The 18,676-nt window shown below is 33.6% G+C and overlaps 1 long non-coding RNA gene and 1 other non-coding gene across 2 annotated transcripts; both read left to right on the top strand.

Annotated features, from left to right (window-relative positions):
- Nucleotides 1-10,048: 10,048 nt before the first annotated feature.
- Nucleotides 10,049-11,676, top strand: LOC138339112 (uncharacterized). The gene is made up of 2 exons (XR_011212167.1): nt 10,049-10,146; nt 11,414-11,676. It is a non-coding gene; the product is annotated as an uncharacterized lncRNA (long non-coding RNA).
- Nucleotides 11,677-13,652: 1,976 nt separating this feature from the next.
- TRNAG-GCC (transfer RNA glycine (anticodon GCC)) lies at nt 13,653-13,723 on the top strand. The gene has a single exon. It is a non-coding gene; the product is annotated as a tRNA-Gly (tRNA).
- The last annotated feature ends 4,953 nt before the right edge of the window (nt 13,724-18,676 follow it).

Genomic DNA, 18,676 nt, shown 5'->3' with positions numbered 1-18,676 from the left:
AAATATACAATTTTCAAATAAAAAAAAATCAACAGAAGAAGAAGAAATAAATAAATATACTTTGGAAAAAGATTATGTTATAAAGTATTTGTATTATAGTGAATGTCTATCATGTGGAGTCCTTTTTAGGATATTGTTAAAGAGTCCTACTTGGGGACCAAGTTTGATTTCTCCTATAAATAGAGTGCTTTTCTTCATTGTAAATTGATTCATCAAGAGAAATAACAAGTCTTCTCTTCTTTTCTCTCTAGTTTCTTCTTCTTATTCTATAGTTTTTCAACACGTAATCAGTACGAGACTCTAATTTCTCAAAAGTTAAGGTTAGATTTGAAGAATTAATAAAGGTATTATTTATTCTTTTATTTTTAATTTTAATGACCAATCTTACAAAACTAGAGTTCACTACCCTTCAAAGTTCGGGCAGGAACTACCTCCTATGGGTGTTGGATGCTGAAATCCACCTTGATGCAATGGGTCTTGGAGACACCATAAAAGAAGAAAATAAGGCATCAAATCAAAACTGTGCACGAGCAATGATATTCTTGCGTCATCATCTTGACGAGATTTTGAAAATCAAATATCTGACAGTTAAGGATCCACTTCTTTTGTGAAAAAACCTAAAATAAAGATTTGACCACTTGAAGATGGTCACACATCCAAAGGCACGATATGATTGGATGCATCTAAGGCTACAAGACTTTAAGTCTATACATGAGTACATTTCTGCCATGTTCAGAATCACTTTGCAATTGAAATTATGTGGAGAAACGGTCTACTTTCCATGCCTCAAACGTGCTCTTGCAGCAACAATATCGAGAGAAAGGTTTAAAAAAGTATTCTGAACTTATTTCTCATCTTCTTGTGGCCAAACAAAATAATGATTTATTATTGAAAAATCATGAGAATCGACCTACTGGATTTGAACCACTTCCTGAAGTGAATGAGGCGTACGCGCACCATGCTAGGCGTGGGAAAGGTCGCGGTCCTAATCGTTGTCGTAGATGTGGTCGTGGACATGGACGTGGTCGTGATTATGGTCAAGAACGTAATTCTATTCCTGACATTAATCATTCATCAAATAAAAAAGAAAAAGAAAGGATGAGAAACGTGAAGCAACTAGGGAAGGTTGTTTTATATGTGGTGGAAGAGGTCATTATGCACGTGATTGTCGTACTCCCAAACACTTGGTTGAGCTTTATCAAGAATCACTAAAGAAGAAAGAGAAAAATCCTGAGGCAAATTTTATCTTTGAAAATCAAGTTGACATCACACACTTGGATGTAACAGATTTCTTCGCACATCCTGAAGGAAAAATAGATCACTTAATTGGTGATGGTTCTGTGAACATGGAAGAGTGATATTTTTTTTGGTAGTATTTATTAATAAATTTCATGTAATGATAGTTGTTTGCATGAGTATTAGTATTTTAAATTAGTTTAGTCGTTTATTAGCTTGTTCCTTAATCCTTAATTAAATAATATATATTTTTCATTAATTTATTTATATGATTCTAATATGATAGAGTTAGTCAAATACTAAATTTTATCACGTGTTTGTATTATATTAGGTCTTTAACTTGGTCTAATGTTAAAAAAAACATAAATTCTAATATTAACTAGGATTTATCATGTGTTTGTATTATATTAGGTCTTTAATTTGATCTAATGTTAAAAACATGCAGTCTGTTATTAACTAGGATTCAATAATGATTTTATTTTATTTTCCTAACAACTCATTTTTGACTTAGAGGGAACAATAAATTAAAGCTTAATTTCTAATATTTAATTATTAATTTATTCCTTTGAATATGTAGTACCTTTTTTACAACACTAATATTTAATATATATTTATTTTGTTTATGTCATTTCATGTGAAGATATGGATAATTGTAAGAATATATTATCGAAATATGAAGATATTTGTTTGATTGATTCTCGTACAACACATACGATATTCAAAAATAAGAAATATTTTTCTCATTTAAGTATGGATAAACTAAATCTTACTACAATTTTTGGTAGTACTAATATGATTGAGGGTTTTGGAAGAGCCATTGTAATTTTGCCCAAGGGAACTAAACTCCTCATTAATAATGCTATGTTTTCTCCAAAATTTAAGAGAAACTTATTGAGTTTTAAAGATATCCGTGAAAATGGTTATCATATCCAATCAATGGATGAAATAAATCTTGAATATCTTGGTATCACCAATAATGTCTCTGGGAAGACATGCGTTATAGAAAAGTTCCCTGCTTTATCTTCTGGCTTGTATTGGACAAAAATCAGTGCAATTGAGGCACATTTTATAGTAAATAAGAAGTTTACTGATTCCAATACATTTGTACTTTGGCATGATCGTCTAGGACATCCTAGGTCAATAATCATGAGACGAATTATGAAAATTCGAATGGACATCCACTAAAAGATCTAAAAAATTCTTTTAAATGGTGAATTTTCTTGTACTACTTGTTATCACGGCAAGTTAATTGTGAGAACATCACCTATGAAAGTAAAGATTGAGTCCCTTGCGTTCTTGGAACGTATAAATGGGGATATTTGTGGACCTATTCACCCACCTAGTAGGTCATTTAGATATTTTATGGTTCTAAAAGATGCTTCTCTAGATGGTCTCATGTGTGCCTATTGTCATCTCGTAACTTGACATTTGCAAAATTATTAGCACAAATAATAAGGTTAAGGGCACACTTTTCAAATAATCAGATTAAGTCCATTCGTCTTGATAATGCTGCAGAGTTTTCATCCCAATCATTTAATGATTATTGTTTAGCAATTGGGATAAGAGTTGAACACTCCGTTGCTCATTTTCATACTCAGAATGGTCTCGCTAAGTCATTAATTAAACGTTTGTAATTAATAGCAAGACCATTGCTTATGAAAACTAAGTTGCCCACTTTTGTGTGGGGACATGCAATTTTGCACGCTGCAACACTTATTCGTCTCAGATCGACAAGTTATTATAAGGTTTCTCTATTGCAATTGGTCATGGGTCAAGAACCTAATATATCCCATCTAAGAATTTTTGGAAGTGTTGTACATGTGCTTGTGGCACCACCAAACCGCACTAAGATGGGCTCTCAAAGAAGGTTAGGAATATATGTTGGGTTTGAGTCACCCTCCATTATCCGCTATCTTGAATCATTGCTGGAGACATGTTTACTGCTAGATTTGCAGATTGTCGGTTTGATGAGACAGTTTTCCCAAAATTAGGGGGAGAGAATAGTGAAATAAAATGAGAAATTTTGTGGAAAAATTTATCATTGTCTCATCTTGATCCATATTCTTCTACTTGCGAACAAGAAGTACAAAAGATTTTTCATCTGCATAAAATTGCAAATCAAATGCCAGACACATTTACCGATTTGAAAAGGATTACTAAATCACATCTTCCTGCAGAGAATGTCCCAATTCAAATTGATGTCCCTAAAGGACCATCCACTAGTGTCATAGCTAATGAGTCAAAAAAACACTGCGTGGTAGACCATTGGGGTCTAAGGATCAAAATCCTAGAAAAAGAAAGATTAAATGTCAAGATGACACTATGAAAGAATCTTATATGGATGTTCAAAATTTGAATAAGTATGATATTCATGAAAGAATCAATGAACTTGAAACTCAAGGAAATAATGAACTATCCATAAATTTAAGAGATGTTGAAATTAATATGAATCGCTCAGAAATAGTGATTGATTATGTCTGTGCATATAATGTTGCACAAATATCATGCAAGATAATGAGGATCATGAACCTCAATCTGTTATAGAATGTCGACAACGAAATGATTGGCCAAAATAACAAGAAGCAATTCAATCAGAGTTGAATTCACTTACCAAGCATGAAATTTTTGGACCTATAGTTCAAACACCTAATGGTATTAAATCAGTTGGTTACAAATGGATTTTTGTGCGAAAAAGAAATAAGAAAAATGAAATACAAAGGTATAAAGCATGCCTTGTGTCACAAGTATTTTCTCAAAAGCCTGGCGTCGACTATGAAGAGACATACTCACCCGTTATGGATGCAATAACATTGCGTTATCTCATTAGTTTCACAGTCCATGAGCAACTTGAAATGCATTTAATGGATGTGGTTACAGCCTACCTTTATGGGTCACTTGATAATGAGGTATACATGAAAATTCCTGAAGGATTTGCGATGCCTAAATCATGTAATTCAAAATCTCGAGAAATGTATTCAATTAAATTGCAAAGATCATTATATGGTTTGAAGCAATCTAGGTGCATGTGGTATAACCATCTTAGTGAGTATTTAATTAAGGAAGGTTATACAAATGATGCAATTTGTCCATGTATATAAAGAAAACAATATCGGAATTTGTTATACTTGCTATTTATGTTGATGACATAAATCTTATTGGAACTCCAATAGAGCTTCAAAAGGCAATTGATTATTTAAAGAATGAATTTGAGATGAAAGATCTAGGAAGGACAAAATTATGTCTTGGTTTGCAAATTTAGCATTTGACAAATGGTATTTTTGTTCATCAATATGCCCACACAGAAAAAGTGTTGAAAAGATTATGTATGGATGAAGTGCATCCATTAAGTACTCCGATGGTTGTTCGTTCACTTGATGTGAATAAGGATCCATTCCGACCTCAAGTAAAGGATGAAGAAATTCTTGGTTTTAAAGTACCATATCTTAGTGCAATTGTGCACTAATGTATCTTACTAATAATACAAGGCCTGATATAGCTTTTGATGTTAACTTGTTAGCAAGGTATAGTTCTGCTCCTACTAGGAGATATTGGAAAGGGATCAAACACATTTTGCGATATCTTAAAAGGACAACTGATATGAGCTTATTTTATTCTGTTAATTGTAGCCCAAATCTTGTTGGTTATGCTGATGCAGGATATTTATGTGATCCACACAAAGCTCGATCACAAACAGGCTATATGTTTATATGTGGGGGGGCTGCCATATCTTGGAGATCTACAAAGTAGTCTATCGTAGCCACTTAATCTAATCATGCTAAAATACTAGCTATTCATGACGCAAGTAGAGAATGTGTGTGGTTAAGGTCTATGATACATCTCATTCGAGAGAAATGTGGTTTGGAATGTGCTAAAGTACCCACCACTTTATATAAAGATAATGCAGCATGCATAGCACAACTTAAGGGAGGATTCATAAAAGGAGATAGAACAAAGCATATTTCACCGAAGCTTTTCTATACATATGAACTTCAAAAGAATGGTGATATAACTGTGCAATAGATTCGTTCAAGTGACAATGTGGCTGATCTATTCACCAAGTCTCTACCAACTGCAACTTTCAAGAAGATGGTGCACAAGCTTGGAATGCGAAGATTCAAGTCTCTGGATTGATGTTCTCATTAGGGGGAGTTAATACACGCTGTACTCTTTTTCCCTTACGATGTTTTGTCCCACTGGGTTTTCCTTATAAGGTTTTTAATGAGGCAGCCTAGATGCGTATTAATAGATATGTGTACTCTTTTCCTTTACTAGAGTTTTTCTTTTCTTAAAGTTTTTTTTAGTAAGGTTTTTGACGAGACACATCATCTATGAATTAGACATTCATGGGGAGTGTTATAAAGTATTTCTATTATAGTGAATGTCTATCACGTGGAGTCCTTTTTAGGATATGGTTAAAGAGTCCTACTTGGGGACCAAGTTAGATTTATCCTATAAATAGAGTGCTCCTCTTCATTGTAAATTGATTCATCAAGAGAAATAACGGGTCTTCTTTTTATTTCTCTGTAGTTTCTTCTTCTTATTCTATAGTTTTATAACAGATTAGATATACTAAGTTTGTTTATTAAAATTAATATATATTTTTATTGTAAATAAGTAATGCATGTTATAACAATTAAATAGCGAGTAATTCATAATTCCCTCAGTATAAAAAATAATCTAATATTAGTTAATACTTTATATCATTTATTTGCGTAATTAAATTGACTTTATTCATTTCAATCTTTTTCACCCTTCTCTAAAAAATAATATGAATTGTACTTATGAGTAATGAATTTAATTTTGTAGAAATATAATAAACAATTATTATGGAGTCATATGAGATTAAATACAACTTGATCTTATGATGAAAAAGTAAGTTATATCATTTATTTACAATATCTATAACAATAATCATGTCTCAATAATTTTAAATAATATAAATATTTCTTTTTTGTGTATATAATATTTACATGAATTTTCTCGATAGTTTTTATAACTTATATAATAAATGTCATGCCCGAGCTTAGACCCTGGGCGAGACTGGCATTAGGAGACCATTTCTTGCCCCCAAACGAACCATTGGCCTGACTTACTTAACTCATAGGAAGAATAAATTCAACTAAAATAAGAATTAAGCATATTTAAAACAAATACTTCATAAATTAATCTGGCCAACAAGGACTTGAGTCTCAACAAGTAAATTAACTCCAAACTGAATTACTAACAGTCTATGAAGCCTCTAAAATGACTGAAGAGGGATGTTAGGACTGAACCCACAACATCCTAATGGACTAAGCTAGAAAATAAATTAAAGGGATGTCCTCCGGAATGCAAGGAGGCTCACCAAGTGACTGTGGAGTGCTCAACTGGATCAACGGTGCGTTGCATGTTGATCCTGGTTACCTGCTTTGCATCATGAAATGATGCAGACTAACTGACATCAGTACATTGAATGTACGAGTATGTGAGTTGGAAAGCTAAACAACACTTAGACTTGAAAAGGAGTAAGAGAACACTTACCTTGACTCTGCTCAACTAAGATTTACTTACTCTTATTCAATATAAACAATTGAAAAAGTGATTGCAATATAAAGAAATACTTACTGAAAGCATATTGTAAACTCTGAATGTATACTAGTATACAAAAAATATCTGAGATCTATTTAAAAATACAAATAACTAATGTATATGAAAATACAATACTTATATTGGAGCTTCTCTAACCGACAATCATCACTTAAGATCTATAGTGATGGTACAGCGTTACTCGGCCCATGATGTGTGGTCATCCAAACTTTGTCAGAGTATAGGACCTAAACTACCTAATGGATCCACTAGTAAACTATGAAGAGGGTTCATCTAAAAATTATAACCCTTTTGTACCCATGATGACTACACAGTTTACATGGAGACTTGAGTTAATCTAAACTCGTATCTCCACATTGGTGCTCAATACTACTCCCAATATATATATATATATATATATATATATATATATATATATATATATATATTGGCTCTTATATTTTTAAAACATACTAATTCTGTGATTTGAGATAAGTGCTCAAAATTTAGCTTTTAAGAAACTCTCTTGGAAAGCATAGTTTCCTCTTTCTTCTATTAAAACTAGTGATAGGCTCTGTGGAAGTCTAGCTTCCTTTCTTTCTCAAAAGTTAAAAAACATTTTAGTTTAAGCTCTGAGAGACTACTTAGTTCTCATATAACTCTTGAGAACTGAACTCAACTTGATACTCTTTGCTTACTTGAAACTTTACTCTTAGGTAATACTTAGTTCCCTTGTAGTTTTTAAGAATTTAAATCAACTCTTTACTCTTTCTTGACTTGAAACTTAATTCTTAAAACAAAGTTAAAATGATTAATTAAGACTCTTGAAAACCTATAATAACTTAATTTTAACTTACTTATTAACCTTAGACTTGACTCTTATATTCCTTGACATTGATCTTAACTTTCATTGAATGCATTATGGATCAATGTTTTAATTTGAGTACTAGATGATTTCTAGGTATTTAGATATCATTTGAAGTGATTAGAATTCATTAGAAATTGTTAATGTACCTTGAAAGGACTTTAAATGGCTAAATTATGAAAATTAGTTGAAAATCGTCGGGTCAGGCGTACTGGTGGCGCGCTGCGCCATCCTAAGTTGACTTAGGCCTGATTCTGGCGCATTGGTGGTGTGTCGCGCCAGGCCTTGGTTGACTGTGGCCAATTTCTGGTGCACTGCAGGCGCGGCGCACCTGCCCTTACCCAGGTACGTCTGACGAATTTTTGAACTCGTTTTCCATCTCTAAACTCTCCAAAACTTTCTAGATCTTTCACTGAATGATTAGTACCATTGGTACTATCAATAAATACTGACTACAACTCAAAATAACTCGAATTAACAAGTATCTAAACAACAATGACAACCAACAATCCAATCAACAAGAAATATAATGTTCTTCCAAGAACTTAACTCCTAACATGAAATAAATCCTCAATTTCACTGAACTGAAAAAATTGATGTGTGGGTGATGTAACCCAACAAAAAAAATCTCACATACATCAAAGGGATCACCCTCGACGAAATCCACGCAACGAAGTCTTGGTGTTCTTGCGTCTTCTTCTTCCTTCTCCTCTTTTCTCCTTTCTTTCGAAGCCCTGACTTATTTTCTAATTGTGAAAACTGATTGGATTCATCTTAGACCCCAACTTATTACCCTTAAAACAAATTAATAATTGATTTAGGAAAATACCAAAACACCCTTAATAAATTCGGATTTGGGATTTCCTCTTCCCAATAATCCAACTTCCAGAAGTCATATCTCCCTCATAAGACCTCAAAATTTCACAAACTTGGCGTCGTTGGAGAGATCTTCTGACGAGATTTCCATCCATATAAAGAACTCACTCAAAATCTTCCTGAGCTGAAAGTAATGGTCGTTTGAAAATGACCAAAAACTCACTTTTGAAATCAGAAATTTTTTCCAGATTTCCTTAATTATTTCTAAATTTGATTATTCTTTTTTTTCTTGGATAAACTTATTTAGTTCTAGATACGAGATGTTACAACAAACACCAATAAAGAAAATATATTAAGTATTAAGATTTATATCTTTTAAGCAATCAATTATAAATTTTAAAATTTGATTAGTAATTAGCAGATTTTTCAACATAATTAAGTTACTAATTTGAACAAAGAGATAATAATTACAAATTTAAATTTGATTTATACTTCAGCAGAACTGCGCCATAATGAAGATAAATTCGTGAGAAAGTGGTATCTCTTTAGGAGATACTCTAGCATTTTAAAATACTAGTTTGAACTAAAAGAAATTATAAACTTACACCAATCAGAAGTTGGTATAAAATTAAACTTAAGAGACATCATAAAGACATACAAGAAAGAAAGAAATGAAAAAGAAAGAAATAATACAATACACATATCATTACGACTTTAATCTTTAAAAATAGAAGGAAAACAAAATTAATACATAATTGTGTAAGATCTTGTTGATATCCCCACAAGACTGTCACTATTCATGAGTTTTCTTCTTAAACAAAAAGTAGAGAGGTATCATTCTTGTTGATATCCAGTTCAAGTCTATCACTATTCAAAATCTCTTTTTCATATCAAAAGTAGTTTGACAATTCTGGCATCTATGCCTTATTCGATTTTGTTATCTGTTATTCTTTTATTTTATAAATGTTGTGTAGAGTTTGTTATTCAGTAAAACTCTCTTATCAAGTCTTTTAAATTTGAATCGCACAATATGACTAACTCTTCGTGTGTCTCGATAATACAAACAAACAAAGAAACAAATATCAATATACGGAACAAAAAATTGCGGAACTAGATCAAGAATATGTTAGGACTTTGTAATTGTAACTTCTTGATTTTATTTTCCTTACATTTTCAACATAATAAAAAGATTAGATCTGTAACACCCTAATATGCTAGAACAAGAATTTTATGTCAATACATCATTCTTAATTATTATAATGTGTTTTATCTTATTTTGGGAATTTGAAATTTTATGATAATTGAAAATGTGCTTAACATAAATTGTTATCGTAGTTTAAAGTATTGTATAGGGGTATTTATGTAAATTGACTAATTAAAATTACATATGAATTGGAAGTTATGGAATCAGGTATATACATATTGTTATATATGTGTGTTTTTTGGGCAAACTACTTTTATTTGGGCAGCACCTATGAAGGACATGTGTACATGTGATGAGGATCACATTTCTAGCTATATATTTTTATACTCCCTTTTGATTGAATTTGTTTCCCTCAAGTCTAAGAACATTATAAAATTATTTAAACAATTGATTCTTCAACATCAAAATAAAAACTAGGTCCTTTTGGCTTGAATCCTACACACACACACTTTCCTTTTTGGTAAGTGACGATATCTGCTTCTGAACTGGGTAATGTTTGGTATTTTATGCATATCTCTTTCGATAGAACTTAGTTTGCATTAAATAAATATGATTTGGAAATTTAATTCGTAATTATACAACTCTTATGCTTATGAAAAACTCCAATTTTGCTTTTATGGATTCGAAATATGGGACGCAACATAGGACAAGTTCTGTCCAACTTCTAGAATTAGAAATCATGTTTGTTCAACTGTTAGTGTTTTGATTATATCTTTTTGTACAAAACGTATTTTGAGGTGATTCTTCATTATTTTCAAGATTCATAGATGTACCTACATCTTTTATGAAGGATATAAATTCCAGTTTTGTCGTTTCCTGTTTCAAAACTAAGTTGCGACCTGAAGTACTTTTGTTGGACAAATTCACTGTTTTGGGAGCTTAGTCGTATATGTACAAGCTAGGCTTACTTATGATGATTATCGTGTTTTACTACGACATTATTGATATACTAGGAATTAAATAAGTTAATTAATTATATTTTTAAGGTTATATATACTCGTGAACAAGTTGAGGACATTTATACATTGGTTGGTCAACGGTTTGAACCTTTGAAGTCGTGTTGGACTGTTTCTTTGCTAAAGCGTTGAGATTTTTGTATAAACTTGTACTTTCACTATTTTTATCTGATGGTATATCTAAAATATTATCTTGGTACTTTGGTTACCTCTTGTCACTTTGCATTGTCGTGTTGTCATTTGTGATGTTAAGGACTCTTGTGTAACTCGCCCACTTATACGAATTGTTTGATCATTTGACATTCTTGCTAGGAATTTGTTTTTTTTATGGCTGTGACTTTGTCAATATTGAAATGCCTCTTGATTTGGGTCATTTTCTATCTTGACTCTTGATTTTTAGTTCATCTTAAGTATGGGTGTTGTCCATTTTAAATACGAACAAGAAAGCATTCTTAATATGGTTCTTGGTTCTCTTGATTATTGGGTTTGACCCTTCTTGATTATGCTCGCGCTTGGTGTGACGACATGATGTATATATTTGGCGAGTCATATTATTGAACATCTTGGGAAATGGTGCTACGAGTGTTATTGACATTTGAAGCTTTAATTATCCAACTTGATAATATTTATATATTGTTTACTTGATTTACTGATTATACTTCAATTTTGCTGCCCTTGACTTGAGAATGATAACTTGGTGAGTCTAAGGGCTCTGGATCTTAGTTTTTGTACCACTAAGATATATGCTTAACGATAGTTTTTTAATTGTAGGGAACATTCGAGATGATGCATGAAGCTGGCCATTGGAGATGGAGATTTTGAGAGCCTTAAGGAAGATCACATTTGCATATAGGCATATGTATATTTTGTATGAACCTTGAGACTTGTGCACGATCTATGATTTGTATATTTACATCAGATTTTGAGGGTTGATTTGGTCATGTCACCATGAGTTGTAATATAAGTATGGCTATATGTTTTTAATCTTTTTGGGGAGTGTAAACTCAAGTCTTGATATATAATAATTTACTATATGTTTTGTCAGTGTTGTGAGGCATGAACATGTTGATATTTGCTACATGGAAGTTAGTAATACTATTGTTATTTCGTGCCATATATATTTTGACTTCAATTAAATTTTTAAAGTGAGCAAGATACACATTCTTAACTAAATTATTCGTTATGAATCTAACACGTTAACTAGATTAAAATTTTGTTGTCATTCGTTAATCTCTCTTTAAATGTCGCAAGTATTAAAGTAGATTTCTTCTCAAGTTGTGATATCTCTCGAAAAGGATCGCTACAAGATCTCCATTAGTAAGCATTTAATAGAAAGAATTCATAAGATATGAAGAATTGATCAATAAAATTTGAATTACTTGTATGAAGAATTGATCAATAAAATTTGAATTACTTGTAACGACATTAGTACCTAGTGCAATCTATAGGCAAAAAAGATTTTATTGTTCACAAGATCATATCCAAGAAGGAAATATCCCTATGCCAACGTTCCAAATATAACAATTTCATCTACAGGGCAATATGTTAGACAAACCAAACCTTCCTCCACTTGTGCAAATGTCCTTGAAGGTGACAACTCTAAATCCACATTTGTAAAATGTGTAAAAATTGTTGGAGCGTCGATTGTTAGCGGGGGAGGATCTATGTGTTAGGGAGGGGGTGCCACGCCAATCAGTGAACTTGGTTGAAACTTCGTATATTTATGTGTGTATATATAATATATAATAAATATTAAACTTGCGACCCCAACAACAAGTAGGCACCTAGTGCCGGTGGTGAAAGGTCATGTTTTTTGAACTTTAACGTTGCGTATTCGATTCTAATGGGCACATCTTTTATTTAAAATTTTACTGCTCATTTTCGTATTAGTAGCCCCATAAATAATCTACATAGTATCCCCTTTTACATTTTTATGTTATATAGGCGTAAATTTGCTAACATTTTTGTTGTAATTTTTATTGATTTTCTTTTTCTTCCTTTTCTATTTTAAGCATGAATTTATGTGACACATTTCTCGTTTTAGTCTATTTTCAAAAATATTATTTATTATTATTAAAAATAACTAAGTTTTAAATTATTATTTTTATCTTAACGAAATAATTTATAGTCGCACAAATATTCAAGATTTATTTTACACTATAAATTATTATTTTACCTTAAAGAAATAATTTATAGTCATACAAATATTTAAGATTTATTTTAGGATATAAATTTCAAAAGTGTTGTAATTCAGATGGGGAGTAATATTTTTCTTCTTCCAACTAGATCTAGTCACTCTTCGTCCAAATTTCATAAAGCACTAAGCTATGAGTTTCTCTTATTCTTTGTTCTATTATCTAAAACATTTGGATGCGTACGAAAAAGTTTTTGAACTGTGATAATTTAAATCTTTTTGAAAGTTTTAGTTTATAAAAATCTTATTGAAATAACATTTGATTTTTGTTTGGCATTTTTACATTGTCATAGTGTGAGTCAGTACTTCAGCTATGTCATTGAAATAATGTATGTGAAATTTTGCGAGCTCTTTATATTTAATTTGTTACATAAAATGTGAAATTTCTATAAATATAAATAATTATGTCATCGTTGAGTTTTTTGGAATAAGAAAACTCGCCGAGTGCAATTTAAATGAATTATATCTTTTTTTATATCATGTAAATACTAATAGTATTGAAAAAAAAATATTCTTTATGCAAAATTATAATTTTTTTGTTGAATTTAATTATCTCATAAACTGAAAGGACAAATAACAAAATAAATTCGTCTCAAATTGCTATTTACAAGGCCAAAAATAGGTTAATATTTGATCAATTTGATGAACTTAACGTATCACACTCACAACCTTCAAATTTTGAATTCACCTCTGATTGTAACATTCTAAGACTCGTAACATATACGAAAAGTCTTTGATGGACCATCATTCGTAGAAGCACTAATTGAATCAGCCAATGTTGATTCTATATTCAACATTGGATATTTATAGTATCAAGCACCAGTGGTCTAGTGGTAGAATATTACCCTGCCACGGTACAGACCCGGGTTCGATTCCCGGCTGGTGCATTGACTGGGAGTGCCATGAAGAGAATTGTGCAAATGTGAAAACCTGGGTCTTCACAATGTCTCTGAAAAATGACGACAAAATAGCACATCTGAGCCTCTAATTTGTTTTTTGGTACTGAAAAAAAAATCATGGAAAACCATTCTATGATGTAGTACCATATGCAGGTTGTTTCATTTAGGAGAGTCGAAAAATATTGTGTTATTGTTATTTCAACGGAGGTTCAACCTTACTCATTGGTGGTTCCATAAAGTTGTTTTATTTCACTTAGACACCTTAACCGAGACATGTTCATTGTAGACACCTCACAATGTCTCTGAAATATGACGACAAAATAGCACATCTGAGCCTCTAATTTGTTTTTTGGTACTGAAAAAAAAATCATGGAAAATCATTCTACGATGTAGTACCATATGCAGGTTGTTTCATTTAGGAGAGTCGAAAAATATTGTGTTATTGTTATTTCAATGGAGGTTCAACCTTACTCATTGGTGGTTCCATAAAGTTGTTTTATTTCACTTAGACACCTTAACCGAGACATGTTCATTGTAGACACCTCAGCTAGAATCTAACTGTGTCATTTTAATACTTTTTGCTTACAAGACGTAATGAGCACGACAAACTCGTTGATAGTTGCGTTAAAGGGTTATTTTTTAGTTATTTTGTTTCATCTTTTCCTCATTTTCAGCCACCATTATGACCAAGTTAAATTTCACCCATTGTAAATAAAGGTTTTTCAACAAAAATGATGAAAAATATTTTAAATTTTTTTGAATAAACTCATTCGTGAAATTCTTTTATGGAAGAATTCAATATTTACGACAAAGTGAATTTGAGAAGATTGATAAAAACTTATTTCAATAATTTCTGGTGGAGTGAATTCGATAAAGCGTAGCATGCGGATGTGGGTAGGGGATAATTTATGCAAAAAGGGATAGTTATTTGGAAAAAACAAAGAGAGGGAGCCGGAGGTATTTTGCAGACCCCAAAAAAGAAATTCAAATTAGAACGGGGATTTGTTTGTTTGGGGGTTTTGGAGAAGGTGATTGGGGGTTGAGAGGAAGTGTATTTGGAGAAGGCGATTGGGGGTTGTGGGCTGGGGGGGGGGGGTAATTTAGAGAAGACGATCTGAGGTGGGGAGGGGGGTGGTTTGGAGAAGATGATCGAGGGTGGGGGCTTTGGAGAAGACGATCATCATTCACGAGTATTTAATTTTTGCTGATATTAAAAAAGGTGACAAAATGACACAACGAATTACTACATGAAGTGTCTAAGACAAATATCTTTGTCTAGGTAAAACATTATCCCAACTTTAGGGGGTACCAAAGCTCAAGATGGTTGTTTGAATTTAGTTTCATATTTGTCATTTCCTTAATGAAGTTATATAGTTTATAGGAGAAAAATTGCATTACTTACAAAGTTATATTTTTTATTTCATAAAAGACATTAGTGAAAAATATAGTTTAAATTATATCTTTAAACATTTTTTCTTAATAAATCTGCATTGCCTCACAAATTCATGAAATAGATGGAGTATTTTATAGTTTCTTTTAGATATCAAATATTGTAAATTTCTATTTTCACATTACCAATACACATAGAAATCAACTTCAAGTGACTATTGTATGTAGTGCATCTTAATTTGTCTTGCAACCACATTAAAGTGAAAATGGTTCAACAATGATGGGACTTTACATTTGCAATTTTATTGATATCAAATAGTTCAGACTTGAAAAATTAATAAGCAAATGGAATAATAAAATCGATAAGCTCCAGTGTTCTAGTGGTAAAATAGGACGTCCTTTACATGGTAAATTTTTTTTCCTTTTTGTTTTTTCCCGACCCCCATTCGAGTTGGTCAATAACCTGCTAATTGATGATGGATATGCTCAACCACTTGAGCCAATCTCCAGGAATCACTTTTCAACGCGAGAATTTCACTGTGTGATTTGTGATCAATCTTAAGGATCTTATAGTCATAGACCATATCCCTATCCCCAAGTAGAATAGTCCTTTTTTAAATTGTTTTGGAAAGGAAGTACCATTTATTCTCTCGTGGAGGGGTTTCCAAAGCAGAAGCCGTAAGTGTTTATTGAGATTGTTGTGCGGAATTTGAGATAATACGAGAAAATATAAACGCGAAAAACAAGACAACAGATTTACGTGATTCACCAATAAATTGGCTACGTCCACGGGAAGAGAGGGAGCAGTTTTATTATGGAGAGGCAAAAACAGAATTACAGAATAGGGTTTCCCATAGCGTCTATATATAGTGCTAAGCTACGCCCTAACAGGCTTGGGCCCAATTCAAGGCATTCAACAAATCTCCACCTTGACTTGAATTCTCCGAACAGATTCTTCAGACGCACTATGATAGTGCCAAGCCTCCCCCTCTTCCTCAGAGTTGCCCCGCAGAGCAATTAACAGCTTCTGATGTTGAGCAAGTCCAAACAGTGTTGAAACTTGCTCTGTGGAACCGGCTTTGTGAACATATCAGCAGGATTATCAGCAGTTCCTACTTTCTTCACCTTGATTCTCTTCTCACTTCTTATAAAATGATACCTTACGTCAATATGCTTGGTTTTCTCATGATGGACTTGATCCTTGGCTAGACAAATTGCGCTCAAACTGTCACAATACACCGTAGCCTGATCATGATGCAGACCAAGATCACTAACCAGCCCTTTCAACCAAATCCCTTCTTTTGCAGCCTCTGTCAAGGCCATGTACTCCGCTTCCGTAGTAGACAAAGTCACTGTAGGTTGCAAAGTTGCCTTCCAACTGACGACAGATCCTCCAAGGGTAAACACATAGCCAGTTATCGATCTTCTTGTGTCAACATCTCCAGCATAGTCTGAATCAGAATAGCCAGTAACCAAGCACTGAGTATCACCTCCATAAATGAGACCAACGTCAGATGTACCTCTAAGGTACCGGAAAATTCTCTTCACAGCCTGCCAATGTTCTCTCCCTGGTTGTCCCATGAATCTGCTCACTACACTGACTGCATGTGCTAAATCTGGCCTTGTACAGACCATAGCATACATCAAACTTCCTACGGCACTGGCATAAGGGACTCGTGACATATACTCCTTCTCTTCTTCTGACTGTGGAGCGAACATGGCAGTGAGATGGATATTGGCAGCACTGGGGGTATCAATGGGCTTAGATGAAGACATGCCAAACCTCGCCAAGACCTTCTGAATGTAGCTTCTCTGTGACAAGAAAAGTTTCCTTCTCTCTCTGTCTCTAATGATCTCCATCCCTAAAATCTTCCGAGCGGCTCCCAGATCCTTCATCTCAAACTCAGCACTAAGTAAACCCTTCAGCTTCTGAATGTCATACTTCTTCTTTGCAGCTATCAACATATCATCTACATAAAGCACCAGATAGATGAATGAATCATCATTGAGCCTATTGTATTAGACACAACAATCATATGAGCTCCGAGTATAGCCCAACTTCACCATATAGCTGTCAAACCTTTTATACCACTGCCTTGGAGACTGCTTAAGTCCATATAAGGACTTCTTCAACTTGCAGACGTGATTTTCCTTCCCTGGAACTTGGAAACCATCCGACTGAGTCATGTATATTTCTTCCTCCAACTCTCCATGTAGAAACGCTGTCTTCACATCAAGTTGTTCAAGCTCCAGATTCTGATGTGCAACTATCGCTAGTAACACTCGGATGGAAGTATGTCTGACCACTGGTGAGAAGATCTCATTGTAGTCCACTCCCTCTCTTTGGTTGAAACCTCTGGCAACAACCCTGGCTTTATACTTGACTCCTTCTGCTGGTGATATCCCTTCCTTCTTCTTGAAAACCCATTTGCAAGTAATAATCTTTCTCCCCGAAGGCTGTATGACCAGGTCCCATGTCTGATTCTTGTGTAGGGACTCCATCTCATCTCCCATAGCGGCAAACCATTTTTCAGAATCAGAACTTAAAATGGCTTCTTTGTAAGTAGACGGCTCAGATGTATCTACCTCTTCAGCAACCTGCAGTGCATAACCCACCATGTCCTCAAAACCATACCTCGTAGGTGGCCGAACTCCAACCCTCCTTGGCCGATCTTGAGCTATACTCTGATGGATATCTGATGGCATAGATTCTGGAATATCAGTTTCTGTCTGTGGCTCTTGATCCTCCTCTTCAGGTTCCTTTAAATCTCTCTCGTTCTGAATGACTTGAAACTCCACCTGTTTGTCAAGACTCCCAGTTTCTGACGTAGTTGTAGGCTTCACAATGGTTCTAAGCAGAGAACTTTCATCAAAGACAACGTTCCTGCTCATAATAACCCTCTTTTCTGCTGGAGACCAGATTCTGAAACCTTTCACTCCATCTCCGTAGCCCACAAATACTCCCTTTTTAGCTCTTGGTTCTAACTTACCTTCACTGACGTGATAGTAAGCCGTACAACCAAAAGCTTTCAGATTTGAATAATCAGCAGCTTTTCCTGACCACATCTCCATAGGTGTCTTGCACTGTATGCCTGTATGTGGTCCGCGGTTAATCAAGTAGCAAGCTGTACTAACCGCTTCTGCCCAGAATCTTCTATCTAGCCCAGCATTAGAGAGCATGCACCTTGCTCTCTCCAGAAGTGTTTGATTCATCCGCTCAGCTACACCGTTCTGCTGTGGTGTATTTCTGACTGTACGATGTCGAGCAATCCCTTCATCCTTACAGAATTGATCAAATTCAGACCAACAGAATTCCAGCCCATTATCAGTTCGCAACCTCTTGATCTTCTTCCCTGTTTGATTTTCCATCAAAATTTTCCACTCCTTGAACTTCTGGAAGGCTTCACTTTTATGCTTCATCATGTACACCCAAGTCATCCTTGAGTAATCATCAATAATGGACACAAAAAATCTGCAGCCTCCCAAAGACTCAACACGGCATGGACCCCAGCAATCAGAATGGATATAATCAAGTGTGCCTTTTGTTCTATG

This window comes from Solanum lycopersicum, chromosome 10 (assembly GCF_036512215.1).
Source record: "Solanum lycopersicum chromosome 10, SLM_r2.1".
In the NCBI taxonomy this organism is placed as follows: domain Eukaryota; kingdom Viridiplantae; phylum Streptophyta; class Magnoliopsida; order Solanales; family Solanaceae; genus Solanum; species Solanum lycopersicum.
This window is presented reverse-complemented; position numbering and strand designations above follow the sequence as displayed.